We start from the raw sequence: 26,273 nt of genomic DNA on the forward strand, positions 1-26,273 counted from the left end.
AAGTTTGGAGGTTGCTGAAGGATATTTTCAGAGTATTTTCGTATAAGGGACCCGTGATCTCCACTGACTCACTACAAGTAAGAAAGTAATTATAAGTTATTCGATTTTGAAAATACCTTGGTGTGATATGCCCTGGATGGAAGCGTGAAGCAACCATTTTCCTTGTTCTGATTTTACCAATTTATGGTCCATTTCCGGCCGGAGTGGCCGAATGGTTCTAGTCGCTAAAGTCTGGAACCGCGCGACCGCTACGGTCGCAGGTTCGAATCCTGCCTCGGGCATGGATGTGTGTGATGTCCTTAGGTTAGTTAGGTTTAAGTAGTTCTAAGTTCTAGGGAACTGATGACCTCAGAAGTTAAGTCCCATAGTGCTCAGAGCCATTTGAACCATTTTTTATGTGTCCTTTGTTTTCCTTGAAATGTGCAGAATATCCGAACCTGGGAGCTATACAACCAACGGTTTCCTTCTTTGGTCTCACTGTTTCTGGAAAACAAATGCAATAGCGCTCTCTCTCTCTAGCCGTAACTTTTCCTGCCTTTGTTGGATAAAATAGGTTATGTAGAAAGGTCGATTCAACGTCATACGTTACTACAGATAAAATAAACAACTCGTAACGACTCCTTAGAAATAAGAAACGATGCAATTAAGAAATCTGATCGAAACACTACAAATTTACACGTACAGCAGCAGAGGAATATGCGTATGTGCCGATACTTCAGTATCTAAGTGGCTCTAGAAATTTAAGTGTACTGTAATGACTGCTAACACTGTTGCTGTTCATTTTTGGAACACAACCTACAACCAGCTTAGAGACAGAAGTGATGACACTTTCTGCAGGACCTCTCCATCATTTAGCAGGACAATGCTCAAGCACGTACAGTGTAAGCTGTTATTCATTTGTTTGACTGATGGGGCTGCTAAGTGCTATACCACCTACTGCACTTCCCTGACTTAAGCCCTCGTGAGTTCAACTCGATTTCTGAACTGAAGGAAACACTTCACGGCATTCGGTTCAGAACTGCTACAAATTCGTCGGGCAATAGACCGCGCCGCTCGAACTGTCAACACAACTGGTACTGCTAAGAGTGTCCTATGACTTCCACATCGCTGGCAATTGGTTATACACAATGCTGGTGACTACTTTGAAGGTCAGTAAAACATTGAAACACGTATCTATTTTATACGAGCTGTAAATAAATAGTTGCCACTATTAAAGTTACAACCGTCATATATGGTGAAAAGTTATGGTCCTATAATACTCTCCTGGGGCTTCTTTCTGTTCGTAATAACATACTGAGTTTTATTTCCTAAAAACTCTTCAGTCCAATCACACAGTTGGTCTGATATTCGATTACGGTCGATTAACAGTAAATATGGCTTTATATTGTTCTGAAAGTGAATAATTTGTTGTCCTGTGTGTTTATTTACAGGCTGCATGAAGCTCTTATAATATTTTTCGGGAAGCTAATAGACCATCCGCTTTCTGAAGATAAGGGCATACTTTGCAGTAGAACGAGGGAAAAAAAAGACTGGAGGCACGGGCAGCGAACAATGGTGTGTTCAAGTCTCATGAACATTATCCCAAGATTAGTGGTCCCAATGTTGTAAGATGAGTACGTATAATCGAACTCATTGGTACAATGGAACAACGTGACGTCTCTGTTGAGAGTGCTGACACACTCATCCACCAGTTGGGTTACTCAGTGATGTGTTCCCGCTGGCCTCCCCGCCACCAAACAGAGCAACATAAAGAGAAACGAAGAACCATCTGCGAGGAACTGCTGGAGCGTTATGAGGCTGATTGTGACGATTTTTTGACGAACATCGTCACAGACGATGAAAAATGGGTGCATAACTTCGTACCAGAAACAAAATGACAATCTGTGGAATGGCACTGTACCACGTCTCCCCCGAAAGAAGAGTTAAATGCCGCACCCTCAGCCTTTAAAGTCACGGCGACGGTCCTCTAGGAGTTATTCCGTTTGATGTCCTCCCTCATGGTGCAATGATCAACTTTGAAATGCACTGTACTTCCCTCAGAAAACTGAAGAAAAGACTTCAGCATATTCGTCGACAAAAAGTGCAAACGAACTACTCCTTCTCCATGACAACGTAAGGCGTCACAAAAGTCTGCGCACCCGAGAGGAGCTCACAAAACTTCATTGGACTGTTCTTCTTCATCCACCCTACAGCCAGGATCTCACACCTTCCAACTTCCATCTGTTTGGCTCAATGAAGGAGGCACTCCACAGGATGCAGCACGTGAATGATGGGGAAGTTATTGATGCACCAAGACGTTGGATCCGACGTCGACCAGAAAAGAGAGCATATAAGCCCTCCCAGAAGGGTAACGTATGGTGGTCCCATTGAACGGAAATTGTTGAAAAATAGGGTTTTGTAGTGGGGAATTGGGCAACGACCTTGCCGCAGTAGATACACCGGTTCCCGTGAGATCACCGAAGTTAAGCGCTGTCTGGCGTGGTCGGCACTTGGATGGGTGACCATCCAGGCCGCCATGCGCTGTTGCCGTTTTTGGGGGTGCACTCAGCCTCGTGATGCCAATTGAGGAGCTACTTGGCCGAATAGTAGCGGCTTCGGTCAAGAATACCATCATAACGACCGGGAGAGCGGTGTGCTGACCACACACCTCTCCTATCCGTATCCTCCACTGAGGATGACACGGCTGTCGGATGGTCCCGGTAGGCCACTCGTGGCCTGGCGACGGAGTGAGTGGGGGATTCAAAATGGTTCAAATGGCTCTGAGCACTATGGGACTTAACATCTGAGGTCATCAGTCCCCTAGACTTAGAACTACTTATACCTAACTAACCTAAGGACATCACACACATCCATGTCCGAGGCAGGACTCGAACCTGCGACCGTAGCAGCAGCGCGGTTCCTGACTAAAGCACCAGCATCTTCTCCTGACATGAATTTATGGACGACGTGATCCACCAACGACTCCGAGGGACCTACGCCGAATCGCCGTTGAGGAGTGGGACAATCTGGACCAACAGTACCTGACGAGCTTGTCGATAGTATGCCACGACGAATACAGGCATGCATCAATGCAAGAGGACGTGCTACTGGGTATTAGAGGTACTCTTGCAGGAATTCAAATGGGAGGTTCTCGGTCACCCTCTCTCTCTGTGATTAGGCCATTTTTGGTCCCCTTAAAGAGGCACTGAGGGGCAAACGATTCGCCTCGGACGACGACGTCCAGCTGTACGTGCGGAGCTGGTTAACATCGCAGCCCCGGAAATTTTAGAAGACAGCCATTCACCGCCTTGTGTCACAGTGGAACAAGTGTCTCAACAGCCAGGCTCAATACTTCTAACATACAGGTACTGTTTTCTGTAATCATGCCTCCGGCTCGTTTCTTTTTGCACGTTTTATGTATATATCTGCAACCTATTCTGAATATCAGCAAATGTAACAAGCAGGAGTGTTATTTCCTGATTACAATAGCTGCGATGAGCCATTAGAACCAGCACTAGAAGTCAAATATAGGATGAGAAGCCAGCTGTCAATAACGTAGATGCAAGGTTAGCTACAATAATTTAGGCAGGACGCTGCTCACAAGTGGAGTGGAGGCACAGTCTAGTACTACTTCTCTATCTGAGACATTTCTAAATCAGTTTTCACTGATAAGACAGAGAAAGATCAAAGAAGAACGGCATATTTCGAAACTGGTTTATTTAGTCAGAGTGTCATAGTGTCAGATGTACACAGGTGTGCAAAACTTGGAAGACGGAAGTAACTTTCGCATGATATGTCATTGCAAAGCAACATAGCTCTGTGAAACTTGGATGGTACGTAGAAAGACCTGCTACATTGTAGTACTGAAGGTAATTGAAAAAATACGTAATGAGACGAAAAGAAATGACACTTTTATTAAAAGAAAATAATTACACTGAAGTCACCGCGATTGATGATGGTCCCTTGGACATTACAAAAAGGAAGGAAATGGTTCTTAATAACCATATTTCTCAACGTAGGCGCCCTGGCCCAACGAGAGACCAATTTATTGATACCGTCACTGTAGACAGTCTGACTTTGTTGATGGAGCCACAACCTCACCTCTGCTTACACCACATCATCACTATCAAAATGAAGTCCTCAAAGTTTTCTTTTAAGTTTTCGAAACTAATGAAATACAATTAGGATCATATCGAGACTGTTTGCAGTTTGATCGATGACAGTGAACCTAAGGCCTCGTGGTCTGGAGAAGTATGTGCCGAGTAAGTGGATTAAGGACGGAAAAGTCCCACCATGGTTTGACAATGAAATATGAAAAATGTCGAGGAACCGAAGGCTGTTGCACTCCCGATCCAAACGAGAACGCACAAATGATGACAGGGAGAGGTTAGTAGAGGTTCGTGCCTCTGTGAGAAAAGCTATGCGTGAAGCACAAAAGAACTACCATCATCATACTTTAGCAAAAGATCTGGCCAGAACCCAATAAATTTCTGGTAGTATGTAAAACCGCTAAGAGAGTCAGGCTTCCATCCAGTCACTCATTGATCAGTCTGTTGTAGCAGCTGAAGATAGTAAAACGAAATCCGAAGTTTAAAATTTGCATTTAAGAAGTCGTTAATGCAGAAAAGTCGTACAAACATACCGTCGTTTGACCGTCGAATAGACTCCGGTATGGATGACATAGTACTAAACATCCTTGGCCTACAGAACAACTAAAATAATTGAAAACATATAAGTCGTCAGGTCCGTATGGAATTCCAGTTCGGTTTTACAAAGAGTACTCTACGGCAGAGTCCCATGTGACTGGGAATAAACCGCACGTGCCCCCTTGTAAAAGAAGGGTAAAGGAACGGACCCGCAAAATTACAGACCAAAATTCCTAACATCGATTCCCTACAGAATCCTTGAACACCTCCTCATTTCGTATATAGGCCTACGAAGTTTTCTTGAGACTAAGAAGTTTATTTCCACGAATCTCATGGTTTTAGAAAGTTTGGCTCGTCCGAAATTCAGCTTGCCCTTTTCTGACATGACGCATTGCGAACTATGGATGAAGGGCAACATCCAGATTTCATGTTTCTAGATTTCCGGAAAGCATTTGACATGGTGCCCCACTGTACGCTGTTAACAAAGGTACGAGTGTATGGAATAGGTTCCCAGATATGTGACTCGTAGACTTCTTAAGTGACAAAACTCAAGATATTGTCCTCGACGGCGAGTGTTCATCAAAGACAAGAGTATCGTGAGGAGTGCCCCAGAGAAGTGTGACAGAACGCTATTATTTTCTATATACATAAATGACCTGGCGGATAGGGTGGGCAGCAATCTCGGCTGTTTGCCGACGATGGTGTGGTGTACGGCAAGTAGAGTGACTGTGGGAGAATACGAGATGACTTACAAGGGGAGGCCGCCAATTGTGAAATTCAGATTCGATTCATACTGCGCATAATAAAAGCTCGTGGCCAGAGGTGTAATGTGGCAAAGCACCAAGATGCACTTCTCAGCCGTTGTCGAGAAAATCGACAGTTAAAAGAAACCGTTGCGGTGAAATACTCTCTACGATTAAAATTTTCCACAGCGTCGTGGCGCAGCGGTAAGCGCTCGGGTTCGTAATCCGAAGGTCGTCGGATCGAATCTCGCACGAACACAAATTCGCTGTTGCAGGTATGAAATATAAACTCCGTTACTCGCTCGTTACACTTGAAGGACAGATGTTGAATGGGCCGAAACGAGCCACCGCATAACAGCCTAGTTGCCTGCTAACTTCGAAAGAAGGTAGATGCGGTCCCTAGCGCAACTTATAACATCGTCGAAAATCAGTAGGGACGGGAGCGCTTTGGTACACCCTGTTAAAAAAACGGAAAAATGGAGGCAGTACAATTGGAGAGCGATCCGCCTTCACCAGCATGCATAAGCAATTCATTAATTGTTATATATATATATATATATATATATATATATATATATATATATATATATATATATATATATTTGAATTACAAAAAACAAATACTAAAAAAATTGCATGGTGCGAGATTCGATCCGGCGACCTTCGGATTACGAACCCGAGCGCTTACCGCTGCGCCACGACGCTGTAAAAATTATTAATCGTAGAGAGTATTTCACCGCACCGGTTTCTTTTAACTGTCGATTTTCTCGCCAACGGCTGAGAAGTGCACCTTGGTGCTTTGCCACATTACACCTCTGGCCATGAGCTTCCATTATGCGCAGCATGAATCCAATCTGAATTTCACAATTGGCGGCCTCCCCTTGTTAGACAAATTTCTAGTTGGTGTGATGAATGGAAGCTAGCTCCAAATGTAGAAAAATATAAGTTAATGCAGACAAGCAGGGAAAACAAATCCGTAATGTTCGGATACAGCAATAGAAGTGTCCTGCTTGACACAGTCACATAGTTTAAATATCTGGGCGTAACGTTGCGAAGCGATATGAAATGGAACGAGCAAGTGAGCGTTGTGGTAGTAAAGACGAATGGGAAAATTTTGGGAAAGTGCGGTTCATCTGTAAACGAGACCGAATATAGAACGCTAGTGCGACCTATACTTGAGTTCTGCTCGAGCGTTTTGGATCCGTACCAGGTCGGATTAAAGTAAGACATCGAAGCAATTCAGAGGTGGTTTGCTAGATTTGTTACCAGTAGGTTCGAACAACAAACAAGTGTTTCGGAGATGCTTTTGGAACTCAAACGCGAATTCCTGGAGGAAAGGCGACGTTCTTTTCGAATAACACTATTGAGAAAATTTAGAGAACTGGCAGTTGAAGCAGACTGCCGAATGACTGTACTAGCCGGCCGATGTGACCGAGCGGTTCTAGGCGCTTCAGTCCGGAACCGCGCGACTGCTACGCTCGCAGGTTCGAATCCTGCCTCGGACATGGATGTGTGTGATATCCTTAGGTTATTTAGGTTTAAGTAGTTCTAAGTCTATGGGACTGATGACCTCAGGTGTTAAGTCCCATAGTGTTCAGACCCATTTCAGCCATGACTGTACTGCCGTCAACATACATTTCGCCTAAGGACCACGAAGATAAGATACGAGAAATTGTAGCTCATACGGAGCCACATACAGTCGTTTACCTCGTCGCTCTACTTGCGAGTGGAACAGGAAAGGGAATGACTAACAGTAATGCAAGGTACCCTCCGCCATGCACTATAGGATGGCCGGTGGAGTATGTATGTAGACGTAGATATGGTGGGAAATTCGTTGCAAGGGAGGTGGTCCTACATGAAGTTGGAGATAAAATATCTTCGACACAGTGGGTTTCAATGACTGAAAGCGCACAGGTGCTGTGGTAGGATGACCACGCGACGGTCGCCAATAATCGTCACCCACACATTGAGGCTGAAACGGTGCTAATGAGCAAGTCCACATGTAATACAGCCTGCAGACGCATGTGACGCAGGTAGTGGCAGTTGTGGAAAATGTTCCACACGGTCGTCTGGCTCATCCCATGCTGGCAGATCACCTGCCCAGTACTGATACTGGGGTCACCGTGAAAGATCTTTTATCTCCACCTCCCTTGGAACGCATTTCCGTCCGTACGTCCTTTCCTACATTTACATCTACGTATCACGCAAGCCACCGTATGATGCGTGATGGAGTGTACACTACACCATTACTAGTCATTTCCTTTCCTGTTCCACTGGTAAATAGAGCGAGGGGATAAACGACTGTCTATACGCCTCTATATGAGCCTTAAATTCTATCATCTTCGTTATCCTTACGCGAAATGTACGTTAGCGGCAGTAGAATAGTTCTGCAGTCAGCCTCAAATGCCGGTTCTTTAAATTTTCTTTCTAGTATTCCTCGTGAAGAACATCGCGTTTCCTCCATTTGAGATCCCGAAGCATCTCCGTAAAACTTGTATGTTGTCCCAACCTACCGGAAACAAATGTAGCAGCCCGCCTCCGAATCGTCTCGATGCCTTCTTATCGACGTGGTGGGGATCCAAAACACTCGAGCAGTTCTCAAGAATAGATCTTACTAGTGTCCTATATGAGGTCTCGTTTACAGATGAACCACACTTTCCTAAAATTCTCCCAATAAACCAAAGTGGAGCATTCACCTTCTCTGCTACAATCCTTACATACTCGATCCATTTCGTATCGCTTTGCAACATTACGCCTAGATATTTACTCGACGTGACTATTAATGCAGTAGTCGAGCTCTACGGGTTTGTTTTTCCTACTCATCTGCATTAACTTTTTAGAGCCAGCTGCACACCAACAAGAAATTTTTTCTAAGTCATCTTTTATCCTCCCACAGTCACTCAACTCCGACACCTTCCCGTACACCGCAGCATCATCAGCAACGAGCTGAGAATATTTTCAAGAATTCTGCAGAAAACCGATGTTAGGGATATTGGTCTGTAATTTTGCGGATCCGTTCTTCTACCCTACTTATACTCAGGAGTCACCTGAGCTTTTCTTCAGTCGCTTGGGTCTTTGCGCTGGGCGAGAGGTTCGAGGTAAATGCAAGATAAGTAAGCGGTCAATGCCGGAGAGCATTCTTTGTAAAACTTAATTGGGATATCACCCTTAAACTAATTCGGTTGTTTCTTTACGACATGGTGTCTATTATAACGTCTTCCATACGGGAATGGCCAAATGACGGTGTGTTTGTACGATCTTCCTGCGTGAACGATTTCTTAAAAGAGAAATTTAAAACTACGGCTTTCCTTTTGCTGTCTTCTACTGCCACACCTACCTGGTCAACGAGTGCCTGGACGAAATGCTTAGATCCGCTTATCGATTTCACATACGACCAGAATTTCCTCGGATTCTCGGGCAGATATTTTGCTAAGGTAGGTGATAGTTCTTGTATGTCTCGCGCATACATCTTTTCACAGACGCACGAATCTCTAATAACCTCTGCCTGTCGTCATTTGTGTGTTCTCTTTTGAACCGATAGTGCAACTGCCTTTGCTTCTGAATTTTCCCAATTTCGTTGTTAAACCGCGGTGCGTCTTGTTCATCCTTAATTCAGTTACTCAGCACTTACTTCTCCATTGCACGATTTACAATCCATATAAATACAGAAAGCTGCAGTCAACCCTTTTTTGAAATGGTTATTTATTCCATTAACCGAGACTTTTGAGGCTTGTCTTCAGGTTGTGTTCAGGTTACATGACTATTTTGAAGCGTAATGCTGGGCGCTGGCTCCCTGACAAGAAGATGGAACATGCTTTAATGCATCGACACGAGTATTGTTTATAAGGCGATTTGGATCCGAAACTGAATTCTGTACTTACTGCGACGGTATGGGTGGGTTTGTTAATAACCATCTATCAACTTCCACTGTGATGGACAGTAGACAACACTACTCACTTTTCACAGGATATGTATGTATATACACCGTACTTACAAAACCTTGGCAGCTTTCCATCACAATGGAAGCTGTTGGATGGGTGTTAACAACAAAGCCACCCACACTGTCACTTTAAGTACAGAATTCATTTTTGGATCCAAATCGTCATATAAACAATACTCATGGTACTGCATTAAAGCATGTTCCATCTTCTTGTCACAGAGCCAGCAACCGGCATTATGCGTTAAAATAGTCATGTAACATTTCGTGCACCACATGAAGACCAGTCCGAAAAGGTTCGTAAAGCGGTTTATAGAACAAATAACTATTTCAAAAAAAGTGACAGATTTCAATTTCCCGTATTTATACTGGATAAACAGGCAAGAGTTCTTAAACACCCGTAATGGATAAGCCTAATCTGGTTTACAGTCCGTTTAAACTTTGCCCATAATTCCTCTATATCCATCATACTGGTCGTAAATCATGTCATTTCATTGTCTAAGTGGGATGCTAACAACTGCTTGTCTGTTCTTTCTAGCATAAATACCCTCCTATCCTTCTTAATTAAACTGTAAACTTTAGTAACGACAGCCGCTATGATATCATGATCACTAATCCCTGTCCATACACTGACACTGTCGATAAAACGTGGCCTGTTTGTAGCTATAAGGTCTAAAATATTTCCATCGTGTGTGGATTGTCGAACTAGCTGTTCGAGAAAGTTTTCGGAAATCGTGTTCAAAAGTACTTCGCAGGATATGTCTGTACCCCATGCAATCAACCCATAGATGTCCCAGTCTATACTCGATAGGTTAAAGTCGTCTCCAACCAACATTACATGATCTGGGCATTTCTACAATGCTGACAGTTTACTAGCTTTGAATGACTCGAAAACTGTCACAACGGAATCGGGTGGCCGGTAAAAACGTCCAACAATTACCTTGATTTCGCCTAGAGCTACGCAACCAGATGACTTCACTGTCACTCACATTCGACCTCAATAGCTACATTTTTCTCAGCTGCAATGAACACTCCTCCTTCTATGGAGACAAATCTGCCTTCTCGATACACGTTCCATGAACCGCTAAAGATCTCAGAGCTTTCTACTTCGGTTTTCAGCCAACCCTAGTGTCCCGAAATGATTCAAATGACTCTAAGCACTATGGGACTTAACATCTGAAGCCATTAGTCCCCTAGACTTAGACCTACTAAAACCTGACTAACCTAAGGACATCACACACATCCATTCCCGAGGCAGGATTCGAACCTGCGACCGTAGCAGCAGCGCGGTTCCGGACTGAAGCGCCTAGAACCGCTCGGCTACAGCGGCCGGCTAGGATCCCAAGAATAATTTGAGCACGAGACATTTCCTGTAGTGCAGTTATTTGCGGAACTTTATTTCTGTCCCTTATCCTTTCAGCGATCGTTTCCTGCAGTTTGTGCCCATTTAGCAAAGCGACTTGTGTAGGTTTGTGGTGGCACCTGCCAGATTCGCAATTACATCTCGTGCACCATGCTAGTCCGGAGAAAGAAACCAGTATGCCACCAGGTTCAGCAGGCCCACTTCATACCATTCCCTGTGAGTTGTTCTTTTGCAGGCTGATGGTAACCGTAGCTACACGTTTAGGCGCGTCTAAAATATTCCACGAATTGTGAACCTGATTTACTAGTCTGCAAGCTTTCCCATGCCATCGTCGGCTGAATACACTTAGGATTTGTTATGACAGTGTCACTACCATTCACTGATCCATCCATGCGAAAATCCGCGCATCTGGTTGTATGACAAAATGGACGAAATGTGTTTATGGATGGAATTCACTATCTGCACGATGGTATACGTCTTCACATAGCTGTCTATAACATCTTTAGGTGACTCCGTATCTACTGAATTCGTGCTTTGTCCATCTGCTACGCAGCGACCCCACTGTAATGTTCCTTCGATTATCACGTGACGCGCTGTACCAGTCAGATTGACGGCGGACGGTTGCTTGTAATTATATAAATTTCCACGTGCCTCTATTTGTTTGAGTGTCTGCCGAATCGCACTAGGATGCAACGACTATACAAATCTGTTTCTAGACAAAATACTAGGCTGAGATTCATTAAAATCTTCCTGAGGGAGATTACCTTATTTACGAAAGAGGGCGATTACAAAGCTTCTCTCTGGTAACTCTACAGCAATTTTTCCCCCTAATGATCCGAATGTCGAGCACAGAGCGAGATGGCATTGTGGTAAGCACACTGGACTAACATTCAGGAGGACGACGGTTAAAATCCGCGTCCGATCATCCAAATTTAGGTTTTCCGTGATTTCCCCTAATCGCTGCAGGAAAACACCGGGATGGTTCCTTTGAAAGGGCCGATTTTCTTCCCCATCCTTAAAAATAATCTGATCTTGCGCTTCGTTTCTAATGACCTAGCTGTCGACGGGACGTTAAACCTTAATCTTCCTTCCTTCTTCCATTAGACGACAGATACTACATGTTGCTGAAGGAACCGCATTTAAAAATCTAGAGTCTGCCTTCAGGGAGACTTCAAAGAAGGTTCTGGGTGGTTATAATTAAACTGCAGCTACTCACAGTGTGAACTGTAATTATCGTAAGGCAGCAAAACTTGGTAGATATCCTAACGCGTTAATATGGAACCGATTTACACCCGAAAAAAATTATTTCCAATTTTGTCCACTAGGTGCAAATCTCACGCTATACAGCATCTCGTCGACATCTCGGGTGCTCATATTGAACAAACTTTGTAAGCGGCAATTAATAATAACATCAACATTATTAGTTTCTTGTTTGACCTTTCCTGCCCACATCCCATTCCTAATCTGTTACTCATGGAAATATTTCTGTACGTCATTCTTTCATTCATAGCACCAGATTTGCACCTGGTGGCCAAAATTGGAACTAGTTTTTCCAGAGTTAATCGGTTCCGCATTAACGCGTTAGAATATCTACTAAGTTTTGTTGCTTTTGGGGACACGTGACACACAGGTCATATAAAGCAATGAAAACGAGAGCAATTAAAAATAAGTAATTTTTATTTCAAGTTATCAGCTGCATTCTAAAATACGTATTTAAGGGAGAGAGAAATGCTTAATCAAACAGCTTTTGGAACATCATTCCTGGGAAACAGCGATCAGAAATTAGAATACAAGTTTTTTTTAAAAAAAAAAGTGTCTAGAATGGCATGTAAGTTGTTACAAAATATTTAAATTCTAACAACTTAATGCGATCCTATTTTTTTATTTAAAAGCTTTTATCTTAATCAAGCATCTAAAATATAATTTCATATGCATGTGGTGCCATTACAGCTGAGTAAGAAACCTTGTAACATGTTGATATTTTTCACCAACCGTCCAAGCCGGAGTTCAGCCAACACAAAAAAATATTAGAGCGCGCAGCACTCGTTTCGTCACCAGATAAAGAAGAGTGTTTCCACGAGGAAATTTTAACTGTATTGTACCTTCCACCAGATTTATGAAATAAATAAGTGGCACAAGCGAGAGCATTAATAATTGACAGGAGCACAATAGATGCTGTTTTCACTTTGATAGATTGTGGAGAAATCGGCAGAGTTTAATATCTCAGTCTGCCTGTGCTTCTTTGACATCCAGAATTTACTGTTCGGCTAGAAGGGTAAACGTATTGGTAGATAACGATCAGGTGCAATTTGAAGTTTAACAATATAAAGAAAAGAAGGACGAAATGATCGATTTACGATAAAAGAAACTTTTGCATACTTAAATTTATAGACAGTGATGGAATGTCGCAAAAGGAAGCACGGTGCACTGAAAAAGAGAAAAACTCGAAGTATAGATAAAATTATGTTTCTTAGGGAAGAAAGACTTTCAAATGAATACGACATATTACTGAAGACAGAAACACGAGAAAAATAAACGCAAATAACTATACAGCTTACTTAGCGTTTAAATGGAATTTACGTCCATTTCCGATTGCCTCTCGTGGTGATCAAAAGAAAATACAGCATACTGATATCAATAACGTGGTGGATCTACTTCTACGCCAGCGTAACCTGAATTACCACTTGTACACTTTGTAACCATGAGCTTACGGTGTTCATAAACCGAGTTGATATGCAGCATTAAAGCTCCTAGTTACGAAGTATCGAATTGAAAGTGAATTTTTTTATGATAGAAATTAGCAGAACGAATCACACACGCAACTATATTATGTATAACATAAATAAAGTACCTTTAACGAGCCGCTAGTTTGCGTACTGCATCGTGAATAGAAAGAGTCTTAATTCCGGATAGAGGACGAGTTTTGTGTAATTTCTCATGTATATAGCTCTTCAGTACATCATATAACAAAATATACGATTCTATACAGCAATGGTAAGCAATATAAATATCTTCTCTTGGAAAATATATATGATATATGGCTGACTATGACAGTTGCCTTAGTTCCATCGTACTTGTGTGGCGTCTTTCAATGAAGCCAACACAGGTTGAAACACGAAGTTATTGTTGTAAAGGCGCAAGCATTAAGCTTCCCATTGTGTATGGTTTTGCAATTCTAAGGGAACGAACACTGAGTTATGGCTGAACGACTAGGAAATAACTCATTATTTAGACACTTTCAATTAGTCATTTCCTTTCCTTTCAAAGGCCTAGCCCGCGATCACACTTTAGCAACTCGAGACAGCCACGAGTTTTGAGTAGCGTTTCTTGTGAAGTTCCATTAAGGCGCAGACTACTTCACTACGCTCCGTGATACTATCTCGTATGGCCATTTAATAATTCACTGTCCTTTGCGCATCAATGCTCTTACGCATTAATGAAAGTCTGTTCACGACTGGAACTCAATAAATGGTTTAGCGTTAGTAATGACGACAGACAAGGGGATCCCCTAAGTACAATGCTTTTTAATATGACTCTTGAAGCAGCCAATCAAAAGCTTCAAATATCTGGTTACGTCAGCACTAAGTCAACCCAGATATGTTCGTACGCTAATGATGTAGCAATTATTAGTAAAAGAAGAGTTTCACTAGAGAGAACAATAGGTGATCTGAAAGAAGCCAAACTACATGGAGGCCTTTCTATTACTGAAAAGAAGACGAAATACATCAATTTCACTAGGAAGGGAAATAATAACTTTGATAAACTATCAGCAGCTGGTTTCAATGTTGAACACGCAGAATTATCTGCGATCTAATATTAGTCGGGCAAATTCTATGTCAACTGAAATAAAACAGCGCATCCCAAGTGGTAATAGATTCTTCCACAAGTTTAAGAGATTGCTGGCCTCTACGACATTAAATACACAATTGAAACTTCAAATTTATAAGGTCATGATCAGCCCACTTGTAACATACGGAAGTGGGAAACATGGACATTAACGAGTGCTGCTCAAGATCTATGGGGCAATTTAGGATAAAAATGGTTTCTGGAGATCTAGAACGAACTGAGCTGGGTCGCCTCATACAAGGAACTGACATTGTCAGAAGAATAAAAACTAGGAGAATAGTCTGGTTTGGACACGTTCTTAGGATGGCTACTGGACGAACAACTAAAAAGGTTTCCCAGTGGAGGCCAACTGGGAGAAGAGAAAGAGGAAGGCCACGAAAGCCGTGGAGAGACCACCTGGAAGTAGAGATAAGATCTCCGAGTTAGAGAATGCTGAAGAAGCGCTCTGGAAAGGGTGGAATGGAGGAACCTTGTTGAAGAGGTTAAGGCCCATGCAGCTTTGTAACTCCATCAGAAGAAGAAGAAGATTTGCGACTGGAATTATTCACTTAATTTCTTAAACATACTCTTTCAGTTTATCCGTTTTGTTAGCTCCGAGGAATCTGACTATCTTTCAGTTGTCTTGGAAGATGTATATTATCAGTTACGGCTATGAATATCCTACGAAGATTCTAGAGGCTGTTGAAGTCACTCGCATGAAAATAGTTGCTTCGATAAATTTAAGTTAACATGAATTAATATTGTAGTTCTATTCTGAGAATATTAATTTCCCAATTTAGGAAGCGAATTTTTGTTACAACCTTCTACCAATCAAAGGTTTTGCTTCAGAGAATCCATATGGAATGTCATGTATGTAGTGACTACGCATCCTTATTATTTAAAGCCTTTAAGAAGTCTCCCATTGTCAGACTCAATTAACTCACAATGCTCGTAGCTTACGTGATCCGGTTCCACTGCAAGCGCTTTTTACGCTTATCATACTACAGATTTACCTCAGCTTCAAATCTGAGAATTTTGTTTTCCGGAATTAGCAGTCTTCTTTCATAGATTCTCCAGGATAGCCCTGCATATCCATCTTTTATTCTACTATTTCACCTGTATCAAGTTGAAGCAATTCAATGGCAACAATAATAGTAAAAATAAAATAAAAGTGGTAAGACACATGAATTTCTGAAGCATCATGAAAAGCTAAGAAGAAGGTAACAGTATCAGAAATACGTCATTGGGATGTGTTATAGAAGCTGTAAACTAATTTCTTAAGAAAATGAAACTGTTACTAAATGCTACAGTATTTACATGACACAATTGGTACACTAAAACAAAAATGCTGCAATTACTTATCTGTAACATGCTGAAGGTTGTATGTCGATGAACTATCTCTACAGTGTTACTATATTATGAGAGATATCTGGAAACTCAAATAATTAATAAAACTTTTATAGATTCAGTATCACTAACGGACAACCATGAATCAGTACTTTTGCATTTGTGTGTGTGTGTGTGTGTGTGTGTGTGTGTGTGTGTGTGAGGAGAGGGTGCATTTTTATGTTTCAATTGTTGCTCACACTTCTCCGTTTTACAAATTTTAACTACAATAGTCTCAAAAATATTTTAGTGCGGGTGCTAATGGCTTGGCTGACTTGAGCCCAAACACACATATCATTATCAGTCTAAAAATGCTTCATAAAGTAATCGCAATTAAAGAACAACTAAGCAGTTAGTTATAATTGACAGAAAAGATCTATATTCTTTATCTTTATAGCCAAGAATAACCACCCACGCCGAAAACATTTAAAAATAAATTTTTCATATAATCCTCAAACACTATACAGTGTAAGAAAACACATAAAGCTGTTTACATAAATATAAAATTCAGTTAGGGGAATAGCAAGTACTTCATTCATGAAATTAAACTACCTTATTCGTGACCAATAACGGCTCTAAAAGATGTTTTTATCAGAATGTTTCTCCTAACATTAAATTTCAGTTTGTGTCACATCATCTGCTAGTCTGTTCGGCTTTCTACCATCTCGAATGATATGTTACATACTTAAATTACAGTTCCATATTTCCTAATCAAAAAGACACATTGTCATTTTTAATTACATTTGGATTTTTTTATTCCTACATCATCAGTTTAATACAAACCGCACAACTGCTTCGCTAGAAAGAGGCACAAGCGTTCCTCCCAGTGCTTGTTCACGTATCAGCGTACTAATCAATATTTACGGCGCTCGAAAAAAAAAAGCCAAAAACCTGTCGCAGATACCATGTGCACTGTCTCACGTGATTTCGGCTAAAGTTCAGTAATTTTCTCAACTCATTTTAATCGATCTTGGAACAAGGCAACGTCACAGACATTTTCAGTATCGATGAGCGAATTATAAAGTATAGTTAATCATATTCGACGTATAGGTGGTTGAGAGGCACAATCTGTGTCAGTGGTAGGTCAGCTGATCCGTTGAGAGAATTTACTGGACAGTCATTGGTGCTGCCATCTGACATGCCGCCATTGAGATTAAGCGCTTCCCGAAATTCATTCAGGCTCAGCAGACAGTCTGAACGAAAGGATTTAGCAACAATGTCTGGTCCGAAATACAATTAAAAGAGCAGCATCATGCTGGTAACTGAAAGAAAAAAACATTTATAACACTTCATAAATTAAGTTAACCAGAAATCAGATTGCTCAAACAAGTATTTATGACTCTTGCGTGACACAAAGTACTTACAACTCCTGCCTGACAAGGAAATTTGATACTGCGAACAACAATTAATGTTTTGGCCTTACAATTTATAGAAAAATGAAACGCTGTAGCTACTGCATATTAAACAGTGGGGAAAATATGGACAGTGTGCAATTCTCTGCAAGGATTCGAAGAAATCATTGTTTGCACTTGGTGTCTATGCGAGGAAGTATACTGCACATTTGTGGAATATTCTAATGTCTCAAATGGTGGGCAAAATCGTAATTTCGCTCTCGATAATGACAACATTGAACTATACTGGGAATCATGTATTATTTCATTCCAAATCTTGCACTGAAGCGTCCTAAGACCAAACGTTGCGAAAGTTTCTCTTTTTCTTTCTTTTTTTTTTTTTTAATGGCAGTATAAGTTCTTATGATAAAATATGGTTGAAACTCCGTGCTATCCAGCAGTGCATCGTGTTCACCATTGCCAACTGAGTGAAATTACCTGAAGTATGGTGAACAGATGGAGACCGTATTTACGCGTGAGTGAAGACAGACAGACAGACAGACACACACACACACACACACACACACACACACACACACACATTGACGCTTCGAGTGGGCGTAACCACTGCTCGACTGGAAAGCACCCAGCAAGCGTCTTCGTATTTTCACATTCAAATACAGTAACCTGTGTCTGCAGGGTTGGGGTACAAGAGAGTTGCTTTGAAAAATTGCATAGCCACGAAGTGCCGCATATACGCTCAGGGATTCGGAGGAGATGTAGATTTTGGCATCATTTTAGAGGGAAAGAAGCCGACACTTTGTGTTATATGTGGAAACAATTAGTGGTTGTCACGGTGTTAACCACATTCGTTCTCAGTCAAACGGTTTTCGAAGAGCAACGTCGTGTGTTGTCATTAACATGAACGCGCTTCTGCATGCTAACTTGCCAACGAATTTACAGCGAGCGGTACGGTATATTTACCTGGTATGTGCGTAGTCGGCGCGAAAGAATATCTTCGCCGTTGGTGCCGGGGCGTGAAGCTTGGATGGAGGCACAGCGGCTAAAAAGCCTACTGCACGTGCTAGCACACACCGACTGCCCCTGCCGTTCGATATTCGCCCAACACAAACAGGAAGCGCGGACGGGTCCACTGCGTCGACGCGGGGGCGCGCCCCGCCTGCGACCTATCGATAGTGACATTCGACCAACTCGACGGCCTTTTAAGTCTTTATTTTTCAAAAACGATGCCGCTTTCATAAGGATAGTAGCCAGAAAACTAAAGGCGCTACAATTTTTGTAATTTATTAACGGCAGGTATTAGTATTTATACTAACTTGTACATAAAGAAAAAGGGAAAATTAATTCGAAATGAAGTGAGTGCGTATACGTTAATCGATTTCCGCTATAGTACATTTCTCGTCAGCTCAAAATTGTTAATTTCTTATTGATAACGACTTAACTATCACAAACACCGATCATAGGTTTGCAGTTCCTTGCTTGAACCCTTAGAAATTGTAATTAAGACGATATAAAAAGGTGTAACCTAATAATGAAGATACAGAATCCTTTTTAGGGTTTGCGACTGAAACGGCAACCTATATTCAGAGATGCTTTGTCAAAAAGTATGCTTAGCGATAAGATCAATGTCCTTAGCATGCGTATATGAAACTGACCACACAGGGAAGCACAACTAGATTGGTTCTGCAGCAAACACTGGGCGCTATAGAAAGTGATTGGTTGTCTGAATAGTGGTACTGAGTGAGTTGGTGCCTTGCTTAGCGTACTAGACTCGTATTCGGGTGGATGACGATACAATTTAGTATCCTGCCATCCAGATTAAGGTTTTCTGTGATTTCCCTGACCCGCTGAAGGTAACTTGCCTGTGAACACCTGGAAAGATATAAACAATTTTCATGAATTTTACTCGGCTTTGACCAAAAAACGTGAACTCCTAGTGGGGTGAAAATTGTAGGACAATAGGAATGTTTCTTGCTGAACATTTTGGTACACAGTTAATGAAATTAGTTCTCACGTTTAATTTATAACAATTTTTTTGTGAAGATCAGTTGGTTGCACTTCTATATACCGTGACATACTTGGAATCTTTCTACTGACTAACTGTGCTTCTGATAAGCGTGAAACTTTAAGTACACACAAACAACATGTCTGTCTAAAAAGTAGACTAAAATACGTCATTTCTGCCACAAGTTTTTATTCTAGAAATACTTACACCTTATAATCTAAATTAAGGGTACTTTTTTGTAATTAATCAGTATGTATTTTCCTTCCTGTTGAGAGTACGTTAGTGTCTGTAGTCTGCTTTCCTCCATATAGTATCCTGCGACATCGCAAAAAAATTCAGACCTCTACCTCAAACAGATTTTTTTCCTTGCATAAAATAAACATGTCGAAAATTTTATCTTTGGGAAATTCAATTCAAAGATGTATTTGATTAACGATTGACCTCTGTTGTTCGTAATACGTTCCAGTTGCATAATCTTCTTAGATTACACGTTCCTGATCTTCTTTCTTCGTTTTCTCGTTTCTCCGTAATCCGCCGTCTTCGCTTGCCTCCAGGACCCACTTTTCAGTTTCGGTTACTCTCAAATAATCGACTGCCAACAGCGATTGTCTCCTATTAAACGCAGAATATATAGTCCTAGCAATTCTAGACTTCACCTGATAACTATTCTCCATTAAGACAAATTACAGGCATAATAACTTTCGAGAATGACAAAATAGCTGCAGATAAAACTACAGAAAAGGTTATAAGGAAAACAACGCTAGAAAACCATATATATACAAGGGAGACATAAGAACATCGCAAAACGTATCGTCTTACAGGGCTTTCAACTTGAAAAACGGTTTTATGGTATATGTTTCGCGAATATGAGTCTAATGACGACACTGATGGGTGAAGGGAGCGGAAACAAGGGCGTGGATGCACACCACGAGATCTTTAAGTTCATTTTTAAACAACTTCCTCATCTCCAATTCAGTTATTTTAACCACCATTTTGTTCAAAAAAACTCTAAACATCGATTTAAGACGAAAAACAAAAAATCAATTTTTTGGAGCGTATTCCGGATGGTTCCATTGTAAGAGCACAGCTCATTTCCTTCCCCATCCCGAGTTTGTGCTCCATCTGTAATGACCTAGTCGTTGATGGGGCGTTAAACCTTCATCTCCCTCCCATCTTTCCTTCATTAGTGGTCTTCATAAACTAAAGGACGTAAGAACGTTCCAGTTCTCAAATTCCGAAACTAAACCTGTTTCCAGACTAGGAATTAATCTCTTAAGCACCGAGCTGTCTACATACCTCGTTATATTTCAACTGATCGTAGCGATATTTGGCGCTGTATGTGTACTCATTACGTCTTGCTATTGGCTCAGCGTCAGATTTAGTAAATGCACTGAGCTGCTCTAGTAAAAACTCAAAGTCGTTACAACAGCTGCGATTACGCTACTGTTCACTTTAAGTATGACCGAAAGCACGGCTGTACTGGTAAGAAAAATTTAAGTGTACATACTTCAGAACACAAGAAAGAATCTTAAAAGATGTCGGTTTCCTATGCAGGCTGTTTTTCATTCCAAGTGAAACCTTTATTTCGTTGTTACCGATTAGCTAATATCGAGGCTTTGGGCATTATCGAGCTACCTGATGATAAGAACAATTATTAACGTTATAATGACCATCATATAAAAACGTGAATGTATGCCGACGATCAGGCCATAATAACTACTCCAGAAGAAGAATTACAAACAAGTATTTTTAACGTAAGCGAAATTTGTCAAAATAGTAATCTCAAAATATCTATAGGAAAAATAAAAATAATGGCATTCCGACGAAAACAGCAGGTGCGGTCAAAAATAGTGATAGAAAACAAAATAATCGAGCAGGTAAGTTATTTTAACTACCTGGGATGCGAAATATCTTTTGATTATGATAAAGATGTAAATAGCAAAGCAGCAAAATACCAGGGTGTTTGTAGAACAATAAAATAAACGTTAAACAAAAAGACAACTAAAGAAATGCAACTTACATTCTATAAAACACTAGCTAGGCCATTGTTACGTCATGGATCTGAGGCTTGCAAGACATAAACCGAATACAAACGTCAGAAATGAAATTCCTCGGATCACTTAAATGATGAAGAAACGAAGATGTTAAAGTGAGACCAAAACAACTGCAACAACAGAAAAAAATCTACACATATAACCAGAAACGGGAAGAACACGCAAACAGAATGGAACAAAGCAGAATTAAGAAAAAGTTTTGCAACACGTACCCAAAGGTGAAAGGGACGTCGATCGTATCACGGAACGATGGAGCTAAGATGCTGAAACCGGAATAAGTTCCTCGAACCTAATCCATAAATGAAGCATCAAGTTGAAGAAGAAGTAATAAGAACAAATATTATAACTTAACATCTAAAGACACTACTCAGGTTCTTAAACCAAAGTTATAATACGCTTACAATGTTGTATAGAATCTTCTCGGCGTTCAGACAGCGTCGAATCACAGTTGAAATTCGAGCATTCCAAGATTAAGACCTCTTAGTCGGGAGATGACTGTCTGTCGGGAGCGAAATCTACCTCCTTTATAGTGTCGTACAAGCTTGTGATTGGAGGGCTGATGTGCTTGGAGTTGTAACTTCCATTGGCGGTGACGTTACCTGGAGGGCGTGATTCGCATGCGCGTTGTCCGGCAGCGCGCGGGGTGCTCCCACCCCTCCTCTGCCCGGTCGCGGCTGAGGGGCGAAAGGGGAACGGAGACCACCCCCAGCAACACCTGTCTCCTTAAGAGTTATAATTTTTGGTTGTATTGCTATCAAGGCGCTCATCGAAAGTGCTCGTCCGCGGCATTACTCAGATTATAATTCCACCTTTGTTGAAGTTGTTATTGGACCTGCGAATTTCTACCGATACTTTTATGACAGAATTCCGGTAGGCCGATGCATGGAACAATACCGTCGTTTTTGCTCTTGTGCGCTTCCGTAAGACTGAGTTCCGCTATCTCTGATTTCTCGAGATTTCGTTATTTGACGTCCCGACTATGTTCAGTGCTGCGCTCGGCTACTGTGCGGATTGTCTGCCCTACATAGTTTTCCCCACATTCACGCGACACATTGCAGACACCAGCTACTTTCAAATCCAGGCCGTCTTTTACTGGTAGTAGCAAATCCTCGATTTTCCGCGCAGATCGTAAAACTAGTCTACTACCATATTTGCGTATTATGCTTCTAATTTTGCCTGAGGTGGCTCTGTAGAATGGAAATAATGTTGCCGGTTTGTCTTTTCCCATTGGCTGGATGGGTTTTGTGGTTACGTTTTATCAGCAAATACAGCTTTAATTTGATGTTGTTTGTATCCGTTTCTCTTGGACACATTCTTACGGTGTTTCACTTCAGATCCCAGGCGATCATAGTCTGAAATTTTATGTGCTTCGTACTATAAGGTACTCAGGACGGAATAATTTTGTGCTAGCTGCTGGAAATTTCGCTCATTGAAATAAAGATCGTTGCGAGATGCCTTTTTGTATATGGAATGACCCAATCACCCATCCATTTTAAGATCCACGAACACGTCCAAAAACGGCAACTTGTCTTCTGTTTCTACTTCTATCTGATGTTCGGATGTATGGAGTTAACGTGGTCCACGAACGGAGGCATTGCGTCCATTCCGCGAGGTTATATAAAAATCGTGTCATCCACATAACTATAAAACAAATTGGTCATAGAGATCAAAATGCAAAAATACGTGTTTTCAAAATCTTCCATAAAGTAGTTAGCAATAGCTGGTGATAAGAAGAACCCAAAACCATCCCATCGGTCATTTAGAAATATTTCCCATTGAACAGAAAGTAAGCGGTCATAGAGACGCGGCTAAAAAGTTTAGTAATGTCACATGACAAATAGCCAAGTAGAAATAAAAGGCACCTATAATATTAAGAATTCAACTTTATTCCACGTATGATGACGATATTTCGACTGTATTTAATGGGACAAATAATGAAATTGATCAACTGCTTAAAATATTTAATGGTCTTCTTTTAGCGAGTTACAAAATGTGAATTGTGAAATAAAAAATTTTTGGACACAAATCTCGTCCTCACAGTTGACAGAATAAGTTCGGCTATTTTCCGCCGCAATGCAACTGGTACGGATCATACACCATCTGAACTATTAATCAATCAAACAAGATGGCGTTTTACCCCTCAGCCATAAATCTTGCAGTAGCAACACCTTTAACTCCAGAAGAAAAACTGAGAGACAGACGAATTTAATTAAAATTGTAGCCTATCGTAATGTACACGTACCACATACAGCAGATAAAATTTCTGAGAAGAAAACAAGAAGGAAAGGTACAACGGGAAAAGCGAAAAAAGATATTTCAATGTCATTCACAGGCAATATATCATAGAGGACTAGACGATTGTTGGCTGAAAAGTATGGTTCTAAATTAGCATTCTCTACTGTAAATAGCCTAAAGGAAAACTTAATTAATAATATCCAAACCGCAAATGACTCCTTATGCAGCTCAGATGTTTACGAGATAAAATGCGATGGATGTTCAGTATTCTACATTGGAAAAACTGGAAGGGCATGTAATGCTAGGTATAAAAGCACGTTATAGGTGAAAAAGATACTACTGTGCATAATTCTACATTCACAGAACACTTGCTAACATCGAGTCATAATCCAAAAAGAGTCGAAGAAATTGAGATTTTGCAGAAAGAAAAGAAAGGAAAGATTTTTAGATACATGATAAGAAAATACGGCTTTCTTTTAAATGGAGAGTTACAATTGAGAAATGAGGTTTCTTTACCCGTTACTGGCGACAGTGTACATATCTTGCTGCGATTCCTGTCTGTCAACATCACTTCCTCTTCGGAGGCGTCATTTTCCTTGTACACAATGTGGTTTTATTTTCCATTAGTTTTACTAGATGATAGTTACTCTTTGATAGGACAATTTATCAAAATACGGCACTGCTATATTGTCTGTAGCGTCGTATTCAGAGCTTTAATTTCCGGCACAATTTTTCACTAGAGAAGCAAGTAATTTATTACTTCATTAAATATAGATTTTTTTTATACCTACATAATATGAAAAATGTAGCACTTAGTTCATTTAAGACTATTTGCTACTTGTTCTTGTAAATTTTAATTTTACCAATTAATAGTTCATTACAGGTAAGTTGTTTCACACAAATAGCCACATAGATTATTATATGCATGTTACGACAGTATGTCGGAGCAGAAAAGATAATTACTACATAACTGAGCTTTTCATTACAGCATCAGCGCGCAACGTGTGGCACACACTACGATAATTTACGTAAGCATTGTAGATGGATGCTATGCTTTTAGCATCCATACATATTTCATTCACAGTTCTCATCGACATTTTAATTGCAATTACTGATGGTCACTCGAGCTGATTAGCTCGTGATACATGTAACATGTTTTAATTAACGTAACCAAGTAACTGTTTCATTTCCCGACTGGGAATTTCGGTTATTTTACGTCATAATTGGAAGCTAAAAATTATTGTTGGTTCTGTCATAATTTTTGTAGGTAATATCAAGTAGTTCGGAAGAAGATACGGTAGTATCTAAACCTAGTTAAGTTTAACCAAATAAACTTCCAGCAACTGTCTGGCTGTTTACTAATTGAAGCTCTATATGTTATCTCTTTTTTATAGTTAGTCAATTGCTTTACCTACAATAGAGACAATGTAGCCTTGTCAGTACATATCTCTAGTCTTCATTATTCAAATGGTTCAAATGGCTCTGAGCACTATGGGACTTAAATTCTGAGGTCATCAGTCCCCTAGAACTTAGAACTACTTAAACCTTACTAACCTAAGGACATCACACACATCCATGCCCGAGGCAGGATTCGAACCAGCGACCGTAGCGGTGTCACGGTTCCAGACTGTAGCGCCTAGAATTGCACGGCCACTGAGGCCGGCCTTCGTCATTCTCCAATGTTTGTATGACATGACTGATATTATTTGTGACTCATTAATTCTGTACTCAAAGGACACGACGTTTTTATGTTACATCATGTGCACAACTCCGAATTTCACTATAATAGCATTTAATTACCAGTCATTGAATCACGCGGATCTTTTATGGGAATATAGCTGGGTATTAGTGCAATTTTTACCGTGTAGAATAACATAATAGGTAACTAAATAATCTGAAAAACGTCTTAGGATTTTAACTAAACCCATCCGCCAATTCCTTGATGCATAACACTGATAGTAATTGCCCTGTCTCGGCCCTCTGAAGCACACTACGTATTATCTAAGGGGCTGTAGATAATTTCCGTCCAGGATAACGTGCTGAGTCCTGCCTGTCAATAAATGTTCGGTCCACTCGCTAACATGGTTAGACTTTATTTATCGCATGGCTTATTTGATGTATATTATGCACAAAATTTTGACCCAAATATTATAATAATATGAAATAAGGAAAAAGCTGAGAGATTAATATCTAATCTTTCAATATAGAAATCCGTAGTCGAGTGGTCAACGTGGATGACTGCCGCATCCAAATGAAGCCGCTGGCTGAGGATGAGATGGCTGTCGGGTGGTCTCGATTGGACCATCAGAGGCCAGAATGACGGAAAGAGTGAAGCTGCAGTATAACGTATCGGCTTAGCAGTCACCAACAGCAAGTGTTTTGGGTTGCCATAGCAAGACCTGATAGGATATTCTTCAGTAATATGTATCATGATCCGATTTTCTCTACGGTTGAACTGAGGTGACGTTAGCTTGCCCCATTTGTCCAGAGAGTAATCGCACATGTAACGCTGGGTTCTGATTGTGATCAGCGTGCACCACGTCATGCGTGGTAATTAAAAGTCAGCCGTTTTTTGGTGCTACAGGGTGTACATTTCTGACGTAAAACAGGTCACTCTTGAGACAATGCAGAGCTAATTGAAGGCTTTCTGTTGTTGATACCTTAGCCGCTTTGGATGGTCGTCTTCAGGAACAGGTACGACTTTTATTGGTACCTTATGTGTCTAAATTTGATGTCCGAGCTGGTCCT

General features: G+C 40.9%; 1 protein-coding gene across 3 annotated transcripts in view; it reads right to left on the bottom strand.

The window, feature by feature from the left end:
• LOC124555498 (arrestin domain-containing protein 2-like) overlaps positions 1-18,325 on the bottom strand; it is a 237,641-nt gene extending 219,316 nt beyond the window's left edge. For 2 of the 3 annotated variants that reach the window (XM_047129425.1, XM_047129423.1), the window contains exon 1: positions 18,195-18,325. The gene's annotated coding sequence lies outside the window, so the exon portion shown is untranslated. The remainder of the gene's footprint in view (positions 1-18,194) is intronic. The other variant, XM_047129424.1, reaches the window with a different exon arrangement.
• Positions 18,326-26,273: the final 7,948 nt, after the last annotated feature.

Source organism: Schistocerca americana, chromosome X, assembly GCF_021461395.2.
Source record: "Schistocerca americana isolate TAMUIC-IGC-003095 chromosome X, iqSchAmer2.1, whole genome shotgun sequence".
Lineage (NCBI taxonomy): Eukaryota > Metazoa > Arthropoda > Insecta > Orthoptera > Acrididae > Schistocerca > Schistocerca americana.